This window comes from Rhea pennata, chromosome Z (genome assembly GCF_028389875.1).
Source record: "Rhea pennata isolate bPtePen1 chromosome Z, bPtePen1.pri, whole genome shotgun sequence".
Classification (NCBI taxonomy): Eukaryota; Metazoa; Chordata; class Aves; order Rheiformes; family Rheidae; genus Rhea; species Rhea pennata.
Genome location: NC_084702.1, coordinates 36,614,756 through 36,641,551, shown reverse-complemented (window position 1 = coordinate 36,641,551; position 26,796 = coordinate 36,614,756).

The following is a 26,796-nucleotide window of genomic DNA, read 5'->3' as shown; positions in this document are numbered from 1 at the left end:
TTTGAAAATCCTTGTCTAAATCTTTTACAGTTTTCCAAGGTGATAACTTTAAAAGATTCAAAAGGCTTTTTTTCCCAAGACACTGGAAGAAAAATAAACAATTTAGATATTTTATATATGCAGTTTTGCAAAATAGGATCTAGCACAGAATATAAAATTATCAGATGAACTTCAATTATGCCTACCATCATATCATAGCAGAGACACTTACAATTTCTATTTTTCAAGACAGCACTGACTTCCTCAATTAAGGTTCTCTGAAGCACGTTACAGTCAGTCTCTATTACATCTAACTAGAGCTGACAACTGTAGCACTAAAGATATCCAAATACTCTAGTCACAGGGGTTTTTGTGGGTTAGGACAATTTTCAAGCAATCAAAAGTTTAACAGAACAGATGTCTGAATTTATGTGGTATATTGACGATCATAGGTGTTATTCACTAAGGAGAGACAATTCATAGCTCGCCCACTTTTGCCAATTTTAAATGTAAATTGCTGTAGCCAATTTAGAGTGCCAAGCATCTATCTTCCCAAAGAAAATCCTCTTCTGTAAAAAAGGCAGAGGACGTTTGTGCTATTTTATAAAACATAACAACAACAAGATAAAAGGGAATGAGGCCACATGAGCAGAGATGACAGAAAAGCAAAACGAAGACCTAGTGCTGCTTGAATAAAATTCAGGGCAGGATTGGTACTGGAAGATCAGTAATACAGCAAAACACAGGACAAAAATAAAATCATTTTAAATAAAAACTACTATAAACAGCATGAACATATTAGTGCAGCATCCTGCCTAGGCTACTGCTAGGATGAGTGACAGTGTTGCTGATGCAAAAACCGAGTGACAAAAGCGCTGGGGCATGGGATCACCCCATGGCATCACCGTGCGTTTTATAGACAGTCCTTTAAATATTGATCATGACCTGCAGTTTTAAACACAGAGGCACTGAGATCCTAGAAGGAATCAGGACTCGGTAGAGTCCATCTCTACTGGCATCTCATGTAAGAAAATCCGCGATGTTGCTAATAAAATCTAAAACAATCTTGGAGCTCAGTTACATTCAACGCTAAATTTAATGTGATCATTTTATGGCACAACTTTGTTATGCTGCAGATGAGAAGATCTTCACACACATTTCTTACCTTACTTGTTTGATTTATAAGAATAAAAAGTTAAAAAGAGGCATGATCCCAGGCTATATACTCTCTTGAGTTCAAATCTCAAAAGACAACCAAAATTTGCAGCAGACTGTACCACATGCCATTTGATGATTTCAGGCTTGAAAGAGTTTGGGAAAATTACCAACAGTAGCCAGCTTAAACCCTCTAGCAAAAATTTAATGATTGTCTCCTTCCTCCTTCCACACTGCACAAAATTTCTGCTGAAAACCAAATAGCTATGATACCACCTTTGTATGTTAACAAGGAACAAGCTTAATTTACGTTTACTTCAAAATTTACAAATATGGAAAAGTATCGATAGGGTCCTCCTACCTTAGATAGAAATCTACTCCATCATGGATTGCAAAAGTCTTAAATGTTCAAATAGCGATGAGTAACTCTCTAATGATTATGATATCATGCCTTAAACTCCCTAACAGGTACTAACGAGTGAAAAAGTTCACTGACGATATACACATGTTAAGAAAATCGATGGAGACTGTGGCATCTAAATGAGTTTCAAAGTATTACTTTCCAGAAATTTGATATTACTAGGACAAATCACATGTTTTAAATAGCTCGCCCCCCTCCTTTTTTTCCATTTGACTCTCTGTTGTATGAGTATTCCAAAGAACAGGAATGGTGCTTTGACACAGAAATTAATGGGATGATCCACTGCATAAGTTAAAAGCATATGTTGGGCCCTGCAGGATCCCAGGCGAACAGTGTCACTCATCCCCAGCAGCTCAGTAAGGAAAGAGGCTCAGTGAAGTCAGATGTGCTGAAGTCCCATCGCTAAGTGAACAGAGAGATATTCAAGCCATATTCCCATCTGTTACAAAATTAATATTAGGGAATTCAATTTGTTTAACACGGTTTGTTTGTGTGGACTTCCTGCGGTGAAAAGTCAGGGGCATCAACATCAGGAAGAGAGCTTGATAATCCTCAAAATCCCAAAACCACGTTCGACACAAGCAGCAGCAAAGTCTGTTGAAGAAAACCAGAGCAAGCGATGGGGTGAGTGGCACAGGGCCGGCCTCCCGCCCTCCTGGGAGCTCAGACCGGACAGAGCACCCCCAAAGTCAGAATTAGGTCAGTCCAAAGCCTGCGTTAGGAGAACGAAGCCAGGCCAACCCAAAACGCAGAGACAAATGTGGCCGAGTGGACAATACGGTCGCGCGGAGAGAAGAGCAGCTGTGGCAGAACGCAACCAAGCCATGCAGCCTGCCACAAGGTTGAGCTGATCGTGTCCTCAGCAGGTCACGCGCTCACTGCTCCATCGGTGGAGAGGGAGGGATATTGCTTCGGGCTCTAATTAGCAGCAGTGGGCGCGATAAACGGGGCATTCGAGTCCCACGAAGATGACAATTTCCAATGGTACCATCCATTTTAAATAGAAGAAACAGCCTTTCAATCACACTAAGCATTTCAGAATGGGACTACGTAAAATTTTACAGTGCTATTTTTCAGCTTTCAAGGAGGTCCATTTGGTTATATTTCAGCATAAGAGTCACGAACAGGATACTTGAAGATGAGTACCGAGAGTTAGACAGCCTTATTTATTTCTATAAATATAGAAGCAACCTTCTATACAAGGTTGATTTGTGTTTGCTATCCCTTAATTTTCAAAAGCTGCAACTCTCAAGAATAGTATCTTTCGAAATACGCCTTTAAAAATATTCTGAGAAATTTTCTCCCCAACCCCAACATAATGTTCATCAAACAGCACCCTAAGTATTAGAGAAAGGCAAACAGATGCTTACTGTCTGTCTTGCAGTCTAAGAAAATGCTGAACCTATTGACAGTTACAGTAACAAATCCAGCTTTAAATAAGTGGAACATCCCAAATAATCATGTTAAACCTCTTGTTTATTCTGGTAGGCAATAATAGGATTTAAATACAGAGTGCAGCTGAAACTGTAAAACATACTTCAGTGCCAGGGGAAGAAAACGTCATTATTGCTCAATGCAAATCAAGGGAGATTATTTAATTAGGATCCCTTCATCCTTCCAGCAAATAAAAGACCTAGAGTCTGTTTCCTTCTGCCTTACCTCTTTCTGCCTCCCACCATTCCTTGTTTGTATCACGTTCATCAAAATCACAGAGTATTTTTAATCCACATCATACACTTCCACAACTCCTATCTTACACTTACAAGCCATTTATAAGCTTCTTCTCCTAAGCAAAATGGTGGCAGTTATTTCTGACAATATCTTCCAAAAAAAGGTTCCTCATTAGTGTTTAATCTTGCTTTTTCCTCTTTCCCAAGCTATACTCTTTATGGTCAATTATCTTTTCTGCCCTGTTATTTCTCTTTCTAATCACAGCTTTTTACACGCTTGCTCTCGAGGCTCTATTTTACTCTGTTAAACCATATTACACCTTTGCACTGCAGATTTAGGAGCTCTCCAGAAAAGGTGCTGTCACTTAGCTCTTGCATCAAATTCAAACTCAGTGCCTATGTTTTCACACTTTTTGTCCTGCTCTTCATGCAATGACTGTAATCTTCATAGCTTTTTTGCTTTAATATCTTATGACTAGCACAATAAATAATTACTCTGACAATACAGGTAAAGTATTTACAACAGTATCAGATACCTTTGATTATAGCCAAAGCTACTTATGGATTAACGATTATCAGAACATACTCACTGGACCTTCAAAGTAATACTATCTCAGTGCACAGACATGGGATTCCTGTAAGTCTTTTCATTGCTGTCTCATTGTAATTATCCATTTGCCTCTTTTGCTTCCATGCTTAAGTTCTGATCAGCTCTGAGTAGTTGTATTTATAATACCCGCTTTCCTCCCTTTCTTCTCCAGAAAGAGAAACAGAGTCCCAGCAACCAAAATTTCTCTATTGTAGAAAACATGAAAAGAATCAAGATCTTTGCTTAGGTATGGATATACATCTGTGTTTTGCAACTGTGATGAAGAACACAACAGAATCTGGGTTTGGAAAATTGTTCAGTTTTCCTTCTATGTATGAATATAAAATCTTATTTATTCATACCCCATACAATTTTTCTTAAGTTAAATAGGACAATTCCAGATTTTGTGCAGTATTATTAAAACATCCAATATGTTTTTACCCAAAGGCTGTTTTTTTTCACAAGCACAGCAGTAACAGCACAGCAAATACCATCAGTGCCATTTCTTCCAGGTCCAGGAAATCATGAATAAGCTGAAGCTTATCCTCTTTAGTAATATGCAATGCTAAATACATGGCATCCAGGAACAACCTTAAAGAGAGATTGTACTTAACATAATTATGCAAATAGATTTTTTTTCAAAGAACAAAAAGAAAAGCAGGAATGACAATATGCTAATACACCAGGAGAACAGAATATTATGGAAATAATCAAAAATTTAAGTATTTCTTCAGTCCAGAGCTTTTCCTGCTTAATTTTTCCCCCACTGGAATGGAGAGTGGGCACTTGCTTCCAGAAGCATTTCAGGAATAATTGCAATGAAAAATCATAACTAACAGAATTACTACTCTATTTCTTTTTAATAAATTATTGCAGCATTTCCCTACAATCAGTTTTATCAATATGGTGTGTGGGAACATAACTGAAATTTGTATGGCAAAGATCACGCTAGATAGTAGTTATCTTGTATATATATATAGCTGTATGCAATAGCACAGCCTAGGCCTGTTTTGTAAGTGATTAGTAAATGGTTATTTATGGACAACATAAAAAGGATTACTTAGATTTACATGGGCAAAAATTCTCATTGATGTGAAATAGGGTTTCTTGAATAATACATGTTAACAAATTGACAGGTGGCCTGTGCCACTGGGATTAGCAGGCAGAAGACACCCAAGTGGAAGAGCTCTTTACAAACCTCGAGTGAGCGAGACTGGTTACGTGATTTAATCTTCCCCCGGCTGCTACACACCCCTACTTGCAGCCAGATGCTCCACAAGAAGGGGGATGCAGGCAGGGAGCTGTGTGGACACTGTACAGGTAACACGTGACAAACGGGAAGGTTTGGGAAGAGCTCAGGGCCCCAATAAGTGCTGAAGGTCTGGGTCCAAGCTAGACCTTCCAGCAGGAAATCCTGGTGCGAGGCTGACATTTCACAGCACGTTTCTGTCCACAAAAGGCTAGAATTGGTACAAGAGCATCAGCATTGAAGTGTTCTCGCATCTTTTTTCGCAACCAGTTGCCCTAAAAAAAGCCATCATTTAATTTCTAACATAGGGGGAGCTGACACTTTTTCTAGTCTATTCCTGGTCTCATTTAGTTAGGTAGGCCCTGGTTAGATGAAGCTGAAGTAAAAAAAATCAGTAAGCACCATTTCTGAGTCACTTCTGGGAACCTCGCTGCTAAGGTGGGTACTGAGAGCACCTGCAGTCAGAGGGCTTCGATGCTGTCATGAGCCCCGTGATTTCAGACTTGCATCTGAAGTGGAAGGATGAAACTTTGGACTAACAGCTATAGTGTTCAAACTAATTTTACACACAAAGAGATGGTAGGATATCTGTTCATGCAGTCAAGGATATCGTGTTGATCATGCATAATAGAAGCAGACACGTACACTTCTCAGGTTTTGGCTTTGATTTTTGTTGTTCTGTTCTGATATGCTACCCTGTAGCACTCCATCCGAAAGCAGCCTTGCCAGTGTCCCATGGATGCTCAAGAAGTATCTTGTTTCTAGGTAACACTTTTTCTGCCAGAGCACGCCAATCTGTGCCCGTTCTTTTCCAAACCGCCCCAAGTAAGTGAGGCATGCAAACCCTTAAGGACAGTTCCTTCTCCTTGCTCCCTAGTAGGAGAGGCAAAGGATGATCAGTTCTTGGATTATTTGTGCCAGGTTTTTTGTGGTTTTTTTTTTTTTTTTAAGTTCAGTATATTCTCACATTTATGCCATAATATTGGGTATCAACAGATGAAAAAGTAGCAAAGTATATAGAAAAGAAAAAATAGTGAAAATAATGTGGCTATCTAGAATATAATCTAAAATTTTGCTAAAACACTAGCAGGGAAAAATCCTTCTAAAGTAAGCTTTCAAATGGAGATGAGCCTTCTAAAAGAACATCAGAGAGCAGTGATAGCTGCTCGCTCTTTGCTCAGCCACGTGAAAGTATTGTTTAATTATGGATCAAGTTCAGCCTTTAGTGCCTTGACCAGTGTCAATTATTCTTTCCATTTTCTTCTGTGGGATCATGCTGAGTCAGGGTGATGCAGAGATAAAATCTGATATCATTCGCCCGCCTATATTCTCTAGAGAACATCAAAAACTACAGAGAGAAGGGAGAGGGAAAGAAAACCCTTGGAGCACTTTGAATTAAGAAAAAAAGATAGAACAGCAAGAACTGGGTTTAAAACAATAAAGTACAACTCTCTCCAGGCAAGAGATCTGAGAAGTACAGATAATGCCCATTTTTTGTTAGATATCTAAATTTAAAAATGTATCTCTTTTGCCCAAAATATATATAACAGAACTCTTGGAATTCTAATGCTTGCATTGTTAAATCAAAGCAGGCTGTGGCTGAACATATTAAAAAAAAAAAAAATCTACAGAGTGTGTGACATAGAGGACAGTTTGCCTTCATGTTTATGTTAGCTTTATTTCCCTTTGTGCTGTATTTGGCCCTAGGAGAGTTATCACAGAAGAAAGTTATCCCACGGGAGCTAGCAGGAACATTGCCACTCGTTGAAGCACTGATGGAACAGGGACAATTTGCAATGTGAGACATCTGACCAAAACGTCCATGTGCCTCACCCAATCACTGACAGCGGCTTTCGACCCTTGCATTTATTAACAGCTTGTAAAGTTAACAGGTTTCAATGCAGTACATCGGGATTGGTCCAGTGCACAGCATCTTCTGGATAAAGATAATGCAAGAGCTAAAATTAATACTATGCACTTATCTCTGAATAGCACTGATTGCTTTTATCTTACCTTTAATATTCGCTTCCTATGTACAAGAGTGTGGTTGAGCACACTTTCAGCAGATGTGTCTATTTCCTGTGAGAGAAACTATTTTTAACAATGTTTTATTCCAAATACATTTTTAATTACTATTAGTGCAAGCAAAGAACAAATTAGGAACAGCCTCTGCATCTCACCCCCAAGTAAGTAGTACATTTTTATAGACGTATTTGAACTGAAGCCAGTATGGCATGATCAGGAATGTCAACTTGGCCTAAACACGTGACAATAATAAACTGACAGCAACGGTGTAAAATCTGATTGTAGGTCACTAACGCAGATGTCTCCAGCTGTACTTCTGGAAGAGTTTATGTCCCTCCTCATGAAGTCAGCCTGGAAAGCGCTGGTGGGAAACTAAACCAAAGGCAACATGGACAGATCAAACACCAGTCGCTACCTACATGGGAAGAGTGAGTGCGTCATCTTTATTGCATCTATGTTTTATGCTTTATCGTGCTGTTGCTCCACTCTGTGTTTGTATTTGGCTGAAAACTCTTGAGAACTAAAACAAACAAACCATGGACAAGCCAAAACATACCATGACCATGGATGTATTTGGGTCATTTAAAGAAGCCCAGAAATATAATCTAAATTGCAACAGCCTCTACTCTTGCCTACAGCTTCTGCTATCTACAGAAAATACTGCAGCACTAAGAATTATGACACATCAACTTCTGACTCCAACATCACCAATATATATGCTACTGAAAGAAAATAGCGTATGGCTTTCCTTGTGTCGCTGAGGAAGTTTCTTCCCCACAGCCTCTGTCTGGAGAGGCCGTGTGTGACCATGGAGGATAGCACAAGAACCTGAGAACCAAACTGGCCACTTCAAGTTCTGCATTCTGCTTCCAAAAGCACAATTCCAGAACTACCCTTCATTAATACAATATTATATACTTCTGCAAATCATTCTGACAGAGAAAATGTTTTGCTTTGCTGCTGGAAAATTGCTAAATTGCATTTTGTTGTCAACAATAGCAACAATTCTGTGAGGGCTTTTTTGGTTCTGCTATCTCTTCAAGAAGTTTAACTACATCAGCCTAATAAACTCAGAGGCATATCTACTGGCAAAAAATTCCATTGTAATTTATAAATCATTTCCATAACAGCATAATTTGGGGGCATCTCTGCCAGATGTGGTTGCAACCCACTTTCTCCACCTGCCTGCCGACAGGCTTGAGCTCAGCTACTGTTAAATGTGTGCAGCCTAGACTGTTGACAAATAGTTCAGTCATTATTTCCTACGCAAAACTCAGTCAGCTCAGTACAGCTACATGAATAGAGCCAGTTCTTACCAGAAGCTCAGAGCCTTCATAAACGTTACACCTTTTTGTCTGTAGACATGTATTTAGTCATTTCTTAGCATTCCACAGATGGCATCTAGTTCAATCTTTTCCCCACACCAACTGTTGTCTAGTTGCTACATCGACTGCTATTTAGACCATGTCGCTACTACAGTCCAGAAGTGTGACCGCTGATGAAACAGACGTATTTAGCTCACCTTTTAGAGGAAGAGAAAGTGACAAATGTGACATCAATCTTTCAAAGCGCTTCAAGGGCAATCCTGAAAACTGCATACTCAAAAGTCAAACTTCAGACCACTGAAATTGGTTTCCAGAATGACGAAGAAACATATTAACGATCACTTGGATCAATATGACATAATGAGAAAGAACCATGATGGTTTCTGTAGCTTGAAGTTACAGCTAGTAAAGCTGCTAGAATTATCTGAAGAAATCACTGAGTACATGTTGATAAGAATGAGCTATCTGACATCATCTAGCTGTACTTTCAGAGAAGCTTTCAGCTATGTTCTTCATCAGATACTATTTACAAGCTATTGCAAGTAGAAAACAAGATATAGCCAAGAAATAACAATGTACAGAACATAGAAAATAAAATACAGAAAGACATGTTCATTTATTTCAAAAGGGAAGACTTCACAAGAATCACTATGAGGATCTTTGCATTTTACCTACTCATAAATGACCTGGAAAAGTGGACAATTATGTAGATGGCCAAACTTGCAAACAATAGCATACAATTTTGGATACCATACAACAAGAAATAAAAAGGACCAGGATGCTTTAGCTTGAAAATGATACGACTAAAGGGATACAGCTGAAGTCAATAAAATGAGAAATAAGGAATCATTCCAGGAAAATTATCAAGCAGCAGGTTTAAAAATCAACCAAACAGAAATGCATTTCTACCACACTTCTAAGCATTCCAGTGAACACGCTTAAGCTTTGTCTGCAACAGCAAGGTACTCGCTTGTGAATTTAGTCAAAAATTGCAGACAGACATTCTCTAGGTAAGCTTGAAAGAAAATCTAGGGTTTTCTTTCACCTGCTTAGACACAAGAAGGAAGCTGCAGTTACCGTGGGGAGCGCTGTTCTACGGGGCCTCCATGAACTGCCCTAGTGGAGAGCTGTGACTCCTCAGGAGTAATCCTGGCAAAACATGCTTGTGGGACCTGCTGAATCAGGTCATCTCCAGAGTACTTGGCTCTGCATCCTTTCTGATGGCATTAAAGAGTAGGAATATTTACATGCTTTGGGGGACTGCCTACTAGTTGGGCTGAGACACACTTGGCATTGTTGATTTTATCCAAATAATGTTTCCAGCACCAAGTCCCAGAGCTCAGCCTCCACCAGCTGAATTCAAAAAGGGAATCAAGCCTATTAAGTGTCTCCAAAAAGACTGGAAAAAAAGAATACGACAGAGAACTAAATACCTAGTAATACCATGGAGAAATATAAACTCAAGGATAGGAAAACTTGTTCCAGCTCATGGGAACATTTTGTATTAATATCTGGTCTTAATATCTTCTTTTTGCAGTCCAGCACTGCAAAAGAACTGAATCACTCTGACTGAACAGCATCTACAGAAAATAACAAAACACAAATGCTTCTCTATATACGACACATGGGCCATCTGTAAGTCATATCATCTCTTTCCTTTCCCTAATGTTGCAGACTCTCCACTAAGACTAAGAGCTCAATCTTTCCCTTTTGGCTTTCCTTAGAGCAAGCCAGCTGCCTCATGGAGCTATCAGCAGGGTTTATTTTTCCTGGCTTGGATGCAAACCTCTAGTTATTAATATGGGAGTGAGTTCTGCTAGCTGACAATTTAAGATAAAGTAAATTGGAAGTGACATAAAGGAGCGTGTGGGTGTTAATGTGCGTCACCAAGGTTCTTTTCTGACATCCTGAAAGGTCTCGTCTGTATGGCCGACACTGGCAACCTTTACCAGTGACCCTATGCTATTAAAGGGTAGGCACTCTCATTGATTTGTAAAAGTGACAGATGCGGCATGTGGTTGTAAATTAGCCATGTGAAGGCAGTCTCCAGAGATTTCCAAGCATGTTTTTTTCCTTTGCAATGATTTGTGCTCTTCTATTTGCCAAGCTGCATGAACTGAAGCACTTAACTCTTTTTCACCAGTCACCTTATTGTAGTTCACTTTTTTCCTTTTTCCCTTTTTTTTTTTTTTTTTGCTTTCCCTTCTCCCACTCTCCTAAATTTCTGCTCAGTTGTTTCTTAAGATGCTTTTCTTCTCCTCCTCACAGTATTTCTGAAGAGCATTAACAAAGTTATTTCAGGTTAAAGTTGGAATCTTTTTCCAACCTTTGAACTCTAGCTTAAATAAATAAATGTTCATTAATTTTGTGTAAAATGGAATTTTTATTCTGGTGAAGATTTAATCATTGGCTTTCTCAATAACTGAACTATACCCACTGTTCACAAACAGCGCAAATAGAAGCTATGTGAGCTTCCAAGTATCTTCAGCTCCTATACAGAAACCCAGCTGCAGTAGAATAGCACAATTTGAGAAAGGGCCAAGCCATATTAGGCAGAAACAGTTGCCTAATGCAAAGGATGATAACAGAAAAAAAACTTTTTTTTTTTTTTCCTGGTCTCAGTCGTATGACTTGATCAGCATTCTAAGAGATGCCTACAGGGATCACACAAAAGTGAGGGCATAGAGAGGACCTGGACTATCACCTGGTCCATCCCTAGCAGGCATTACTTAAGGTACAGAATCTGCCTTTTCTGGTTAGTTTGTTTGAGAATTTTGTTCCCCATAAATTCAATGGTGGTTTTAGGTATGCACTTACATTGTAACATATCTGCTATAATAAATCAGAATTCCATTTAGGTGAAGATTAGCTAGATAATCTTCACAATAAAGCAACCTTCTAATAATTAAATTCAGGACATATAAACACTTACCACACAAAGCGTCTACGTGAAAAAAATGTCACTGCTACAATACCAAAACCAAACCAAACCAAAACCATGCAAAGATAAATTATTCCCTGGATTAAATGTCACCAGCTGTAAAAAGCACCATGACAAAATGCGCAGGTTAAAAGGTCACAACCCCATAAAACTCCTATTCTAGCTCCTTATCCTAAATCACTTCCAATTATGTATGGTAAGTTCTTCCCATTTTGAAACAGGACACACTGCCTCTGAGAACTTCAGATTGGACGTTCAGCATGGATCCAAAGGTGAAAGGTTTAGAGTTTTAACTGCTAAGCCCTTGAATCTCTGCCCTTTCCTCTCTTGCCTTTCCTTTTGATGTTATTTGCTACAGTTATTTTTAGCGAGCATTCATACTGGGAGAGCTTACGCAGCAGCCCTGGTAGACGCTACCCTCTGCTCTCTTTAGGATTCTGCAGCTCTTCTTTCCCGCTTTAGCCCAACACGCATACCTACATACCTCCCCTGCTAAGGCAGGGCTGTCAGAGGCTGAGATGTTGGCTGGGGCCCATGTAGCTGACACTGCTAGAAAAAAAATGGAAAAGGGAAAAAGGCCTCCTCTTAAATTTCCAAACTTCTTTCGCGCAACAAGGATAGGTCAATCCACGATCGCTATTTAAGTCTCAGTGCGCAGAGATCATTTCAATGCGCTTCCAGATCACTCCAGTTCTGCTTCACGTGCTTCCACCACTCCTGAGAGAAAGAAAAACAATTACAGAAATGACAGGACCTTTTAGTGTAAAAATTTAGTATCTAGCTACATTACCATAATCTTCACAGCAGAAACCATCACCTAATCAAGCCACCAAATCTCAGGTCACAGCGTTAATGATTTATGCGTTCAGAGCTGCTGTTTGGGGTTTTCTTGTTTTGAAAGGGTGGGTTAACACTGTAAGGGGTTGGAAATGGTTTAAGCTTTTTCAGTGGGATTTTTTTTCTTAGTAGCCTCTAAATGTTTTATAATTATTCATTTTAAACCTATTTCCTGGTCAATCATTCTCAAGCTACTCATTCCCACCCTTTAGTAAAGTCCAAAATTGACTGTTACTATGGAAACTGCTACAGATGTAACAGCTGCAATTCACAAGAAAGAGAAAGAGGAGGAAAATGGATCAAGAAGTGTCACTTGCATTATGCAAAATTTCATAGCTATGTATGAATTGCACGCTGTGAATAAGGTCCTTTGTGAACCCCAAAAGTTAGAAAGGTCAGCCGAGCATTAGAGGAAATGATTCTTAAGTCTGTAAATGAATTGCTTTCAACATTCTTATGTGAAAAGAGAACTATTTATAATCTCTCTTTCTGAAGTCCATCTGCCTTTTCATACATGGGAAAAAAATATATTTTTTTTTTCCGTTAAGTGTCTTTGACTGCCTGTAACCCGACTTTGCACTCATTTTTTCATTGGAAAATAACGCTCAACAGAAAAGTTAATCCTAGACTTCTTTAGCTCTCAGGCTGCTTTAAGCACAACAGACATGCCACCAATGTTTATGAAAAAGTTTTCAGTTACGCCTTTTATGTGCATGTTTGAAGGTATTTTCCCCTATCACCCCAAAATTCTCTTGAACGCATCTGTACATCAAACAAAAGAAAATCAGGCTGTGAAATCTCAGAGAAATTCTAAAGGATAGAAATCCCATAGTAAACAAGAATTGTGTGGGAATACACCCAGTCTGTTCCTCTTATCAGCTCCAATATTTTTACAGCCCTATAATTTCTATTCACTGCAGGCAGGTTTCTACAGGCTTGGATTGGAGAGCTGGAGAGAGAAGAGAGAATCAGGCCTTTTGTCTAGTGCTCAGCCACCATCAATTATTTAGAAGCAAAATTATGTGACATTTTTCTTTCAATTACGCTGTTTAACAAGGCTTGGGACTTAATACTGACCAGAAGATGTTTTATCCAAACTATGCTGTAAAATATTCTTTTCTCTATAGAATAGCTTTCCCTTGGCTCTCAATTAACGATGGCAACCATGCAGCCCCGCTAAACTGGCTAATCTCACTTGACTGGAGCTGAATGCACCTCTGTATTCGTAAAAAGATTTTTTTACCATGCTCTGAGTCTATTGAGAAGAACTGTTTGTGCTGGACACACAGTAATAAAAATTCGTCAAATCTGTCAGAAGACTTGGCTCCTTAATATAATTCTTCAAAGACAGAAGAGTGTAAAAAACAGAAGGCATGTTGCTTTATTATTATTACTGTGGGACTGTGTGCTCTTGTGCCTGACAAAGATCTATTTAAGATGTATGAGCAGTGCTGTGAGTCTATATCCAACACCATCCTTATTGTTTTTCATCCAGCAGTTTAGTCTTCAGCTTGGAAACTCTCTCTTGCCTTTTGCCCTTGACTTCACAGTTCTACACAAGTGACTAAGTACATTCCCAAGCTGTGCATTTTACACACTCTGAACAGTAAGCAACCATTTAAATATTATGACATCCACTGAGGCATGCATCAGATGCAAAGAGGAAATGCTTAACAAGTATATTTTTAACAAAGTCTTCTTTCCACATGAAGCTCTGCCTGGCATCACAGCTACTGAAAAGCTGTAATGATTCACTCACTGGAATGCAAATGCAAATATAATTTCTGGATGTGACAGTCACCTGCCCCCTTCACAGCTCCGTTACTTGACGTTTGCTAACTTGATCATAAATCATGGGAATCCTTTGAGAAGTAAGCCAATTAATTCTCTTTAGATCCGTTTAAAATGTTTCTTGCTTTTATGTCCAACTTTCTTTTCATGTGTCCAAGCGACATCCCTACGCTTCCCTGACTAGCTTAGGGCTTAGGTGTCTTTTCTTCACCCCCAGGAGCAGCCAAACCTGCAGCATGAGAGCTGCAAAGCTGTTCACATCCATGTTATTGCCTATTGCTTGCTTATGTTCTACCACAGATTTCAGATCAGCACTGCGAAATCAATTCTGACACCATCCAGCACAGTATTTCTGGATGTCCTGGTAAACAGAGAGGCTACAATTGAAGGGATGCCTCAAAATCTGTAAAGAAAATAAGTCTGCCGCTCTTTTCTGATTGTCTGTCTTTTGGAGGGATAGTGAAGCTGATTCAAAAAGACTACGGAAAATCTCTATTGTTTCAACAAGAGCCAATAGACGATTGCCCAATTTCACAACACTTATGTGGTTTATTTCTATTCCTTCATCATCTTAAGTCCTTAACAGCCAGTGAGACTGCTTTAAAATGTAGCTTTATCTTTGAGCCATGATACTTCACAGATAGCAGTTAAATCCCAAAAGTGGAGAAACTGAGGAAACAGGGATTAAAGCGACTCCGCAAAGCCAGAGTAACTGCACTGCATATAAACTTTGTGTCCCTTCACCAAACTCATTCCAAGCGATTTAGATCATAAATAGCAACATGATGAGCTACAATCACAGAATGAACTATTTGGTCTAGGATTTTAGGGAGCCTTTAGGTATTGCAGCCCTTTCACGCTAAAGCAAAAGGGACCGAAGTGGAATGAAGACGTCACCTCAAGAGCTGCAGCAATCGCTCCCCCTGCTCGAGCCGGTGCTAAAAGCAGGGATAAACAGCCAGTTCTCTCAAGACTCATATCTGGAAGGTAAAGTCCTTAGAAGTGAAAACCACATTCCATTTCCTCTTTCTTAAGCAAGCATTCAGAAACTCAAATCACAGCACATCCCTATCTTTCTCCAGCCTGAGGAATTCATCAGCAACTAGCACTGTGGCAGATGATCTATCAACAGACGAGGCTCCGTGAAATCATCCCACTCCGTTCACAAATATGTCATGCATTAAGGTTCCCTTGGAGTACCGAAACACTGTTTCCTTTCTTCAAAATGGAATGATTTTTTTTCTTTCTTTTCTTTTCTTTTCTTTCTTTCTTTCTTTCTTTTTTTTTTTTAAGTCTTGTAGCAAATTAGAAATACATAGAAGCATTTCAACAGCCCGCTGGCATAGATAATGATCTTTTCTTCACTTTTACTGATGTCTTCCATCAAAAGACAAATTTAAAATGTGGTCACAATTCCTCTTAAGTGTCTGATCAGAACTGCAGAGCATGACATTTCACAGAAGTGGCTTTTCAAACATTCACACAATTCAATGTGAAAAATTTTCATTATCCCAGAGGAATTCTGTGGAAGAGTGAAATCTCAGGAGCATGAAATCACCAAAAATGGAATGGAAATTTTCCCCCCACTAAATTTTCAACATAAAAATATTCCTTCTCTTTTAGAGAGTGCTATTAAAAGCAAAATGTAATAATGGCAGAAATAAAACCATGTGTAACAGTCATAGTTTAGGCATTTAGCGTACCTTAAATTTATGAATTGTTGAGCTATTTTATTTTATAATAAATGGTGAATAATTGATTTATCTCCATGCTTCCAGTAATTTGTTCCACATTCTGTTTACTTGCTCTTCTATTTCCTTTTCAAAGAAAAGCCAGCAAGGAATTGATTGACATACTTTGGCTCTAGCGACACACAATTTTATGTGAGATAGGTTTCAAAGACCACACACTTTTTGTTTTAAAAGGTCGTATTTCTACTTGAAAAAATAGCATGCATTTCTGTGCATGTGTCTGTTTCAATTAAGAATATTATTTTCTATACCGTTACCGTTTATTAGGGAATGGAACCCTACAACACCTGCAAAATTTGCTTATCCTCATATTTACAAGAAATACCTGCATGCTTTCTGGAATGCCATGACAGTCCAGAAACATGGAGTTCAGCTGAATTACATATCCATGTCCAGCCCACAAAGTTCACCTGAAAATGGAAAACAATGGCTATTTATTTTAACGATGCTGGCTTTAGGATGGCCTTACTGCTTATTAATCTCCTCTCATCCTCCTTTGTTGCAAGGGTAAAGTGCAAATATTATTGAAAGTTTTTACTGGAGAATATGTCACAGTCAAAAAAACATCAAAATAAGCAGCATGTAAATGAACAAACACCTGCAGCAAGGCCCATATAGATGCTCAGCTGATGTAATTGGTATCTTATTAGTAATTATTACCAAAGTTTAAAGTATCCAGGAAAAGCGTATTCCTAAAATAAGTGCACTGCTTTGATTTTCAAAACCATAACGGACTAAGTTTTATCATATTAAAACCTCTTTGGTCATCCTCTAGACTTTACCTCAGTAAAATAAACCCCATAAAAATTAATGAATAAATAGGCCTATTTATGTCATCAGGAAAACCAAGGAAGCGAGCAGGACTCCATTCAACTAGGAAATGTTTACACATTGCAACACATTGTGACTTGTCCTAAAGAGCATGCAAGTGGGAGATGACAAAGCAGAAAAATCCGACAAGATTATGGAGGAATGGAGAAGATTTTTGGAAGAGAAATAGATAACGTGGTACCAGTGAGACAATTCAAATTTGGCAGCAAAGGCTGAAGTGTATCACCTGCACTATCACTTGATGCTTTATCGGTATTGTGGGGGGTGTGACTCCCAGACTTTTACAAAGGCAACCTCCCGTTTTAACAGGGGGTATGGCTGACACTCCAGCAAATGTCTGTTTTTAAGGGGGAAAAACATAATGGTTTTCAGGGCATGACTTTTAAAAGCAATAATGTGGCTATTTCAATCACAAGGTAACTTATTATTACATCTCATCTGGTATAGATTCCAGTTGTGCCTTCAGAGGGTTACAGGATGGGTTTAAAATCTGAGATAATATCGAGCAACTGCTGAAAGCTACCTTGAATGTATGTAATGTTTTGAGAAAACAAATCATGACGTCAGTTCTACATGCTTTTGAAGACATATTCTAATTTTATGTGCTACAAAATTAGTGCCCACTATTAGTATGTTCGACTCTGATATTTAAAGTTAATAATTTAATAGAAGGTGTATTTTTTTCTTTTATTGACCAGGAATTTAATTTACTCATTAGAAGGCTATCTACAAAGCAAAGCTAGTGTTAGAACCTCAGTGGAGTCAGTTTTGAAACACTTATCTACCAAACCACTAAATGTTACTCTATTTAAAGACATTGCTTCACAGGAAGAACTTAAACTGAATTCCAGGTAAGATTTACCACTCACTTAAAATAAGCCTAACAGGAGAAGCTAAGAATTATGGACAGCACGGTTCTGAAAAATGGAAAATATTTTCAATAGCTACTTCTGTGTTCCTGGAAGAATAAGGGCTCATGGCCCCAAAAGTACAACTACTCAGTTTCCTGAGGGATAAAATACGTATATTTATATATACAGCTATATATGCACACACATCCGTACGAGCTCGTGTGCCGTGTTACAAAGCCGATTACCTGCACTTGTCAAGCGTTATGATTCACGGCAGAGAGCAGAAAGGAAGCACGTGTGCTGCGTCACCACGGGCTGGGAACAGATTACAGCATTTACACAGCTTTTATGTCCGGTCACGTGCAGGCGACGCTGTATATCAGTGCCAGTTTTAAGGCACTGCAGAGGTCGGCTGGACTCTGTAGAGATGCGACAGTCTTCCTATAAGCGAAATAAGGTGAACAAGAGAGAGAAAGTGCACTCGGGACAAGCAATCCTGCAGGCTCAGTCCGCCTTTTTCAGAATGTACAGGGCTATTCCCATATATATACACATATATATGTCTGTAGAGATGGGAACGCATGGGTTCTCTATAAAATAGAGACTTCCTCTTTCTAATAATATAGCTTAAAAGGCCATGTTTTGCAGGTCTGGATTTTTTCCACCATGCTTACAGAGGTTCAGCACCTCAAATGTAGGCAATGCTGGATGCCGCAGAGCAGACAAACCACGTGGCTGCTGCCAGTGAGACCCCAGCTCATCGCTGAGGTGGCCAGGTGCCCGGACCCCACGCGGCATCCTACTGCCACCACTGTGGACCTCAGCACAGGGAGTGCAAGCTCCAGTGGAGAGCCTCAGGAAGGCTTCAGGGAGCTCCAGGAGTGTCAGAGGGCACAATCTCTTTCACACTCTCCTTGTACTTTATTCTGCTTCAGTATTTTTTCGGGATCAGAAAACAGACTTAAGATTTAACATCATAGGCATGGCCATGCCATAGTGTACTGACTTAACAGGGACCCTTCCTAGAAATGTCTCCAGAGGACGGAGGCAACAAGCCTCTCCGAAAGGCAAGACATGATCTCCAGGAAGCCTACAAATCCAACCTAAATAACCAATTTAAATATACATCTTTGACTGTGAAAACTTAACACCTTGCTTTAGCTGCAGGGTAGAAATAGAGAAGTGTTTAATGCAAAGGAAATGTCAAAAGGAAAAGCTAAGTTGCAAAGACAAGACTTTTTCAAAGTGATACCACCCTGGCCCACAGCTCCCCAGGCTCATCTCTGCTGGCTGCCTCATGCAGAAGAGTTCAAGGGGAGAGCCAACAGCCAGATTTTAAAACAAATGTTCTCAGTGTCACGCTTTAATGTTCTAGATAAGGCTGAGAGGCTTTTTTTCCTTTCACAGCTAATATCTAAGTAAGCAATTGAGTTTGGTGCTGGAGCTGATGCTGGTAAATTTGTTATAGCCAAACAGTCTCCTACCACGTTGCAAGTTGGTGGTTCTGAGGCGGGGGGAAAAGAAGAACAGCCCCAATCTACAGTGTGCTTCCGTTCTGGCAGCGGCCCAAGACACGAGACCCAAGTGCTACTTGTTTCACTTTTCTCCTGGTGCTAAGTACCAGTACTACAACGTTTATAAGCTCAGCTGAAATCACGAGAGTTTTGTTAAAACTCTCTCTCTCTCTTAGCTTAGTGTGCAGAATACTCCTCTGACCTAAGGTAACATGGTTTTGATTTTGAAAACCCAGATCCACTTTATGGCTCATCCTTGCAGCATTTTTATTACACTAAACTGCGCAGAACGCTTTGCCTCACTTCCATTAGTCATGACATTTTATGTGCCCACAGTAATGACTTTTAAACAAACACGATCATATCGTTAATATCCAGCAAACAAATAATTGCTTCTCTTAAGAGCTCCCTTTCTCACCTCTCCTCAAGCTTCCACAAATCACAACAAATGCAGCTCTGACATTAATATTTTTCACACCTAGCAAAGTCACCAAGTTCACGTGAGAACCTTTAAAGCATCTCCATCTCTGTCTTTGCCAGCACGGTACAAGGGCTTGTTTTCAATTTGCAGTTGTGCTGGGAAAGCGTTTTGATTCTTGATTTAGACCGTGCTCTCCCAGAGGTTCAAAGGTTTCTGGCTGAAAGATAAAGCTTCATGCTTTATGTTACCTCGCCGCAGAGCGGTAATACACGCCACACACTGTGCTTCAGCCCTCAGATTTTTGAAAATAAGTCCAGTTCCTATTTTGTGGGTCTTCCAACACACGAGTACCGTTTTCCTGAGGGAATGAATCAAATTGCATATATTTTCAGCTTATCTTTGTTGCACAAACTATGCAGTACACTCAGGGAATACTTGCAGTAGTGTGAAGTAATGGACTGGAGTGTCTATATAAAAATATGTGAATATTTGGCAACTGCTATTGCAGGCTGCAGCGTAGATCCGTGTACGCATTCAGACAAATCCTGTGCGTGCTGTAGCATAACCTGCCCAGTACTGGTTGCGGGATTAAAGAAAGCCATTCAAATCGGGAACCACGACTCGCTGCTCTTTCCTGTGAAAAAGCAAGGGCAAACGAATAGGGTTGTGAATTACGTTTTAACCCAGGTAACTCTTCCGCACGCTCCGGTATATCTTGAACTCATTGCTTCAAATAACGGGCTCGAGGCTCTACCACGCGAGAGGCACCGAGCCAGCAGAGGCGGATCCAGGCAGCCCGGTCTGCTCAGCGTTCGTCTGGGAGCTTTATCCCTGCCCTCTCCGTTCAAAAACGGCACGTGTAGTAAGCGCCAGCTAACAAAACTCACGGACTGTTGAAATAGTCCCTAGCCACCTTTGAGAGTTCACAGCGACGACATGGCCCAAGTAAGCCTAAAGCTACTTCAAAAAGAAAAATTTTTTTTTAATTACTCATTTATGCAAGCACAGGCGAACGACCCTCGCTCGACTCTTTAGAAGGGAGCCGACAGGAGGAGCGCATTTTTGCGTGCATTTCCCACCTCCCGCCACGTCGTTTTCAGGTTCACTGAAACGCTCTCCCCCCACCCCAAAACCGCTTTGCTTCCCAGAGGCCTGCCAGGTTCTTTCTGCGTGCGCGTCAGTTCAGGCTGCAACCCTGCAGTTTGAGTTTATCTTGGCCGTAAAACGCAACAGTAATTTATACGCTCCCTTATTCGATGCTGCTCCGAGGCACTGCCAGCTGTCTAGCCAGCAGTTTAAAGAAAGAGCCGTAAGGAGCAGGAGCGCGGAGGGCGTAAGGGGAAGAGGCGCCCGGCGCACAGCCGGGTCGCTGCTGCCTGAGCTCGTGGCGGCTACGCGCGAGCGGCATTGCAGCAAGCCCCCGGCCAGCACGGCGCGACTCTCCGCACGCGCCCCGCGCTCCTCCTCCTCCTCCTCCAGCGGCTTTCGCGGCCCTTTCTTCCATTTCCCAGCACAGGACGGATTGAAAGGAGGAGGCAAAGCCTCGAGTAGCCGTTGTTTGATCGGGAACGTGAGTTACGAGTGTAAAATCGCGCTCCCTCCCGCCTTTCCCCCCTTTATCACGGGTAAGCTCTTTGAGCCGGCAGACAAAGCCTGATGGTGATCTTGATGTACTTGACACCAGCTTTGATTTTAGCTTGCCTGAGCTCCGGTTTTGATGTAATACAGTTGTGAGTTTTATTTCTGCTACAGCTGTGCAGTATGCTTATTTAAGCTTTACCATCGCTGTAGTGTTGGGAGAGAAAAAAAAAAAGAAAGAAAAAAAGAAAGAAAAAAAGAAAAAAGAAAGAAAAAGGATGTTCTGCCTGCAACTTACTGCAGTCAAGGATCTTTTTCTCTGCTGTTGTCTCTAAATGTTGTCATCTGTATATACAATGCAAAAATTACACCTTCACGTGGCCCCTGTCTCTCACAGAAATCCTTCAAATACCCTCAATATTTTCCCTTGAGTCCATTAAAAAATAGTACATTGGACTCAATGAGCTGGCTTCAGTGAGACCAGTGTGAATCCAGAAAGAAATCCCAAGTCATCCCTCTAGGATCAGGAGAATTCATTTTGCATTACATTAACGCAGCAGACAAAAATCTGGCCCAGCGAAACGTTTCTACTTATATGGCAAAATGCTTACTTTACCTATAAAAGTTTCTATAAAAATCAAACCATCTAATCTTGTAACTGTAGGTTTTGCACTCTTCAATGCCCCAGCAGGAAAATATGGATTTGATTCCACGCAATATTCTTAAATACGCCGAGAGTCACGGTCTGATAGAAAGACACCTTCAGAGCAGAAATCCAATTCTCCCCCATCTTCCCACAATATTACATAAGCTCTAACTTACTTTGAGCTAGAGTTTCCTCGTGCAGCTCTGCAGGACAAAAGCTAAGATTTGCTGAATAAATAAGGCAGAGTCCCAGAAAATGCTGGACCCACCTTCATCACTGCAAAAACATACGGTACGGGACAACTCCTTCTCATGCAGGGTCATTAAGTATCGTCCCAGGCAGTCAGCTCGAGGGGAGGATTGGTCCCGCACACAAGATGCTGTGGAAAGAGAAAGCGTCCCTCAGTCCCCACACTCAACCTGTCCGCATCCACAACGGAGAAAGCACTCTGAAGTACCTAAATCCACATTAATGAGCAACTAATCTAGGCTGAGGGTCACTAGGCTTCATTAACCACAGGAATCATTGGTAGATAACCACAAGTCCATACATATTTTGAAGCACAATTTAGAGTGTGATCCCATCTGGAAGGTCTTGACTCCAGTGCTGTTTATTTTAATAAATCCTGGCTAAGTAGTTCAATGTAATAAAGCCCTCCCTCAAGGTGCAATTTTCACTGTGATTTAATAAAAATAAACCTACACATGCATGATCTCTTCTTTCACAGAGCCCATGAACAGGTTTGTTTAATCATAAAACAAAATGTCCTAGAGGGGTCAGAAATATAGGCAGGAAGTAACAAATGGGAATCAACCTGAAAAAAATGCAAACTAATGTATCTGAGGGAAAATGAATTGAAACAAATATTCAGCAGGAGGTAGGTACTTACAAAATAGTAAAGGTAAAAAAGTTCAATAAGAGAGTATAATAAGAAGGAAAGAGAGGGGAAGAGAGGGAAATAAGAGAAAATTGAAAATTAGCCAGGAACTTGCAATAGAAAAGCAGTGGCAAAAGAGACCAATGTATTTTTTTGAATTTTTATGAAAAAGCCATCATTTCTCATGTGCAAGAGGTGACAATCCAACTCAGCATAGCACTGCTGGGACTGAACTTAGATATTGGCATTCATTTCTTGGCAATTCAGATGAAAAAGAAAGTTGCTAACATATCAGGGAACATTCAAAAAAGACTAACAATTCCATAAATAACGATTGTGCAGCATGATCAAAACACAGGTCTCGATCTTCCTCCTGTGGAAATCAATTACAGTATTTCCATGGACTTAAAATGGAGCAAGATCAGCTAAATCACAAATAATGGCTGCTATGATTAACTGCAGGATGCAGCCACCAGGGAGACATCAAAATTATTCTGGTCAAGACCTGACTGTGAGTGATACTTAGAGCCTCTCTTCCTCTTCATCATCCACAGAAGAAAACAAGCTTATACCTACAGGAGATTGCCTGGTGGTCTGCAGAGTGGAGCTGCAGAGAGTTCTTGGTCCAAGAAGGTATAACTATGAGTCAGAAGATGGAATTAAGCCAAAATAAATGTAGATTGAATATCAGAAAAAACATCCCTACTCTGAAATCTAAGTCTAGCCTCCCTTGGCTAGACTTGGAAGAAAGTAACACCATCTGTTAGATCATTTAAAACAAAAGAGTAGACCACACTATAAAGAACAGTTTTCAGGGATATGGATGATGGGTCTTTCTCATGAGTCTGCACAAGTGACTCATCGTTTAGGTTGTGACCTGAGGTATTTCTGTGGCACCCAGTGGGGCCATGCAGCTCCCCACTTTGGTCATAACTGTCTACCAGTCTTCCTTGGACTTCCAAGGAGGAAGCAATTTCTCCCACACTTTTCCTCAATAAGTCATTGGGCCAAAGGCCCCTTCATACTCCCCTGTTCATGCTTATCCACAGAGGAGAGCTGCCAGCAAGCTGCCAATACCTCCTTCCTCAACCTGGCTGGGAAACATGAACAAACTGTTCTCTGCCTACGAAACTAATAGGTCTGTCTCGTTCACCAGGAGCCTAAAACTTAAGAAATTCCAAATAAAAGAAAGACAGACCATATTTTGCACTCCAAATGCAAGAGTCTGTGTGTTTCTAAAAAGGCTAATGGGGTTTAACTAGAGCAGCTAGTAGAAACAATTGTGTGCTCCGAGGTGAATGTATACATTTGCATTTCATGTGAAACTGCTTCGCTATGGGAAGATTCCTATGTGGAAAAAAAGAAATAAGCCTTTCTTCTCTCTTTCCCATAGTAAGGGCTTTATTCACCTTATATAATTACGTATATAATTTCTCTCTTCCTTGTCACCAGAAAGAACCAAATGACAGGACATAGCACTTGCACTTACTCAAGTAGTGCACAAAATGAGAAACCACATGCTCAGAAGGCTGCACTGCTGATAGAGCAGTTTTGAATACACTTCTTCCCGCCTTTCCAGGAACTGAACGGGCAAAGATAGGACTGAACTTCGACAATAAATAATAATTACCCCACAGTTATTAGATCGCTTCTCAGATTCAAAGGCTAGATTTTCTCTCCATTTCCCCAGAAATGATATCAAAATTGCTGGAAAAACCTAGAGCTCCTGGCTATTTTGGGTGGATTCATAGGTACCCTGAGCTTTGCCCCATCTGTACAGCTTTTTGGCCACCTGGTTTACAATGAGGAGATGGCTCCAAGTGCCAGCTGTTCACTATCCAAAAATCAAATATTATTCCAAGAAAATCATACATAATACTCTGTTTCCTCTTTTGCATGCTTTCCTCCTTTTAATAAGGAATTAACGGGGTAAAATGAGCACTTAAATTACCTCTGTCGGGATGACCATCATTCATTGGGCAGAAAGGCGGCAGTTCTGGGGATGACAAGATTTTTTTTTCAGGTTCTTTTCAAACATGGGCCATAAATCATCATCTTCTTCGAAAAGACTTGATTCATATTTTGAAATTCTTTTTCCTCGGCCAATTAGGAATTTCCAACTTTCATATGTTAATGATGCATTGCCAGATTTTAATGCCTTTTTTTAAAAAAAAAAAAAAAAATCAATACTCTATATTAGAAATGACCTCAAGAAAAAATTGCTGAGAAAGCTCTTCTAGAGTTTTTGATCACTAATCTGGTTAGAGAGCTGAGGTTTTTTTTAATGGATGCTGATTTACAGAGGAGACGGCAGTCACTAAAGAGGAGCGGAGCCTTTGAAAGAAAGTCCCTTTCGAGCCCTACAACCACGTAGGCAAAATGAGTAACTGGATGAAGGGCAGATGTCAAAACTAGAAACACTTAACGCCATGGCAGCAGGGAGAGCGCAAAAGAGGCTGAGGCATTTTTTTTTTTTTAAAAAAAAAAAAGTACCCACTGCTTTTCAAACTGCCGCCTGCTGAGCAAGCTCCTGTGCCCCCAGAGTTAAGGCAGCCTGTGCGAGGACTCCGGGCTCGTTATCGCAACGCAGCCCTACGCGCAGAGCTGCGGCTAGGCGGCTTTGGCTGGAGGCAGGTCGAGGCCGCGCTCTCCCCTCGCATCCGCCGCTCGCCGCGAGCCTTTCCCCCGCTGCTGCACCGGCAGCGGCTTTCGGCCCTCTTCGACCCCCTCCGCGTTCTCCCCGGCGGCGGCACCTTCGGTGCAATCTCGCACCCATCGCTGCCGAGGGATTAAAGCGTCGCAAACCGCAGCGACGGCGGGTGTCGGCCGAGCACCCGCCTCCCCCTGAGATTTACGCAAACGTTTGCTTAAAAAATTTGGAGCGCGGAAAACACCGGGGCCGAGGCCGGCTCCTCCGCTGCTGCTCGGGGGGCAAGCAAAAGGAAGGAAGCGAACAAACCGCGGGGAGGGGGAGACAGATTAAGTTACCGGCGACTCTGACCCCGAAGGCTCAAGACGTGAAGTCGGGGAAAAGCACAGGCACTAGTTAGCTGGAAATTCCTTTGAATTCCTTTAATCCCTGAGGTCAGTTTAAAGGGAAATGATCTGACCGGCCTGCATCTGCTAGTGATTGAAGGCAAATAAGGAGCATTGTGCGATTTCCAGTTCAAGAAGTATATGGTACACACAGCTTTTATGAAAGCAAATATAGCAAATCTCAATTGACCTAGGCTGACTAATAAACCCTGAGATGCCTCTAACATATGGGAAACCGATGCTGGAACAGACACCCAAGAATAAAAAAAGAGAAAGAAAAAACGAAAACCTCCAAGTCTCCGAAGTGAAGGGAGGCGGGAGAGAAATAATTTATTGCAAGGAATGTTTTTGGCTGAAACACTGTAGTCCCCAAATTATCCTCAATATTTAGTCTGCTATAATGTAGACAGAACAAAAAAAAAGCCTAAAATCGCACCCTACTGGGCCTCTCCGATTAAGCCTTCTGCTGAAGGTCTGTAACTGGAAACAGTCTTCCAAGGCTTGTTTATGTAATGACACCATACAATAAGAGCCTGACTATAGCGGAAAGCTTTATTGGGCCTTCTAATAAATATTATTAGTGTATAGCACTGGAAATGATCCCATTTAGGCTTGTAATGTGCAGCGATTAAGGGCCAGACTGCGTCTGTAAAGCAACAGCCGGGCCGGGGGCGCTGACTAGCACAACGGGGCGCTTCCCGGGGAGGTGGCGCGGTGGCCCGTCCTCTCCAGCGCACGGCCCCGGCCCGCCGCCCGCGCCTCCGGCTTTCCCCTGGGACCGGCGCGAGCGGCGCCGCGCGCCCGCCCCACGGCGCGAGCCTCCCCCGCCCCGGCCCCGGACGTTCGTTTCCAACGCCGGGGGCTCGGGAAACCTCCGGCTGAGATCAACCTTCACGCAAAGGGTCAGAGGGAAGGACTTTTCGCGCCTGGTCATCACCTAGCTCTGCAGCAACACGCGGAAAATAAAACCCGTAGGTGCAAAGAAGCAAACGCTGCAGAAGAGGGACGAGCCCATCGCGGGTACGCGCGTGTGGGGGCATGTGCTGCTTGGCAAACTATTTTTTGAAGGCTTGGTAAATAACAACCAAGCCAAGCTCATTTCAGAAAGGATTCGATTCCTCCAGGTTGCTCAATCCCCTGCAAACTTTAAACTCACCACATCTGACAGCAAAAGGTCTACTTCCCCGCTCCAGCCTGACCCGCTCCCCTGTATTTGCTACATTTTCAGCCTCAGAAAAGAGCAGTCTTTTCCCCTTGACTGTGTTTAATTACAAAAGGCTCTTCTTTCCACATTTATGTATGTGCACTT